At 49.0% G+C, this 2,063-nt stretch overlaps 1 pseudogene; it reads right to left on the bottom strand.

The window, feature by feature from the left end:
• Window positions 1-390: 390 nt before the first annotated feature.
• Window positions 391-1,416, bottom strand: LOC147617871 (putative protein phosphatase 2C 57 pseudogene; annotated as a pseudogene).
• Between the last annotated feature and the right edge of the window lie 647 nt (window positions 1,417-2,063).

Below are 2,063 nucleotides of genomic sequence, written 5' to 3'. Positions count from 1 at the left end.
ATGCCTGTCGTCGTATGTCCCATAATTCCAACGATCCTTAACTTTTCTTCAATGCAAAACTTTTCCACACACTCACTCGATTCATTAGAATTACACTTAGAAAACAGTACACTTAAAGTTTCATTTTAAAGCTTCATTAAAATTACACTTAGAAAACAATACACTTAAAGCTTCATTTTAAAGCCAATGGAGACACACCCTAGTGGTAATGCAAAAGTTGCTAGGTTCAAAATGGGGCTCACAAGGTGCTGGCTATTGACGGCAACGTAAAAAAACACACAAGCACGAAGATGAAAAAAAAAAGATGAAAACACACAAGCACAAGCACAAAGATGGAAAAAAAAAACTTCATTTTAAAGCCCCCTTAATTAAAAGTGGCACAACTGGCGATTAGGTGCTGCAAACTGATCGAATGCTTCTCCGGCGGACAGTGAATTTTTGGAAGAGCTGAGGAGGAGGGCTTGCTTGAAAGCTGACCAGCACCACGGTCAAGTTGTCGGAGGTGTTTCTGCGCAGAGCCTCCGCCACCATCTCACGACAGCATTGCTCGGGATCATTGTGCTGTTGGAGCTTCTTGCGAGCAAAATCCACTGCATTCTGGCTACTGAAAACATCCCACAGTCCATCGCAGCCGAGTATGAGAAATTCATCGTCATTTGTGAGCAGGGTTTGTGTGACTTGGGGCTCGGCCGTGAGGAGGGGCGCAGGTCCACCTTTGAGGCCCTCGAGGTGCCAGTCTCCAAGGGATCGTGCGACGCTGAGCTCTCCGTTGAGGTAACCATCGGCGTCAACGTACCCTCCAAGGGCCTCGATGCGCCTCCTCTCCTGCGGGCAAAGGGGCTTGTGGTCCTTGGACATGTCGACCGCCTTGCCACGCTGGCACAACACAGCCCGGCAGTCTCCGGCGTTGCCCACAACCAAACTCCGCCCCAATACCAGAGCCATGATGGCTGTAGTCCCGGAGGAAAGGCTGCTATCCGCCCGGCAGGCTGCCGCGAAAGCTGTGTCCGTTTCCAAGAAGGCCCGCTGCACGGCTTCCACTGTGTTATCTGCGGAGGCCTGCACATTTTGCAGCGCCAGATAATCCGGGAGTTTGCTGCTCGCAAACCGCGCGGCATGGTAACCGCCATGGCCATCAAAGACAGCATAGAAGGAGCCCTTTTCGGCTGACGAGGATGCCACGAAGGCAAGCTCATCGATGCACACGTGAGCATCCTCCATGGAGAGTCTGGGGCCGACGTCGCACCACGACCCCGACCGGATCACGGGCTTGAATCCATTCGCTGACGGCTGCAAGGACTTGTGGTCATTATGTTGAGAGCATGGCGATAGAGTTCTGCAAGGGGGGCAGGGCGATAGTCCCTCTATGCAGTAGTATTCTGCTGCTCCATCGGGCGCGATTACGGCTGCTGCCATAGTTGAGAGCTTTGGGAAACACTTGCTTCTTTTTTTTCTTTTTCTTGTTTTCTTTCCTCAGACTTCCTTCTTATAAAGGCCACACTAGAAAAAAAACCAAAAAAAAAGCAACTAAACGAAAAGCGTCCTTAAAAGCTGCAAAAAGCAACCGTTGTATTTAAGAATTAACGCGTCCCGAGGGAAGTCTGAAAAAAAAAGCAACTAAACGAAAAGCGCCCGTAAAAGCTGCAAAAAGCAACCGTTGTACGTTAACGAGGGAAGTCTGAGAAATGAACGGCTGCGATTGAGCAACCTCCTATACATAATAGAAGCAAATTCTTCCCACCTCCCCACCATAAGCTGTATCCTACACATAAGACAAGCCTTTTGAGATGTCTCTTATTGAACACACCCTTAGGGGATGGGGACAAAAGCTAAGTGGATACATCTGCGACCTTCTTCCCCACTCCACAAGGGGTGAAAAAGAAAAAGTGTGTTTCCTCCTCAGAAGTTTGAAACCCGTGCCTTTTTTCATTGAGTTTGCTTCTTGTCCTTCACATCTAGCGAGAAGGACGACCCTTAGATCCTTAGATGCTCCTTGATGATGTTGACCCCTTCATCTATCCACTAAGGGTGCTTACACTGGCAAACGATTCTTTTCCTCGTTT

Source organism: Cibotium barometz, chromosome 36 (genome assembly GCF_041138505.1).
Source record: "Cibotium barometz isolate CiBa-2024 chromosome 36, ASM4113850v1, whole genome shotgun sequence".
In the NCBI taxonomy this organism is placed as follows: domain Eukaryota; kingdom Viridiplantae; phylum Streptophyta; class Polypodiopsida; order Cyatheales; family Cibotiaceae; genus Cibotium; species Cibotium barometz.
Note: the sequence above shows the minus strand (reverse complement) of the source record. Positions and strands in the feature narration are given on the sequence as shown.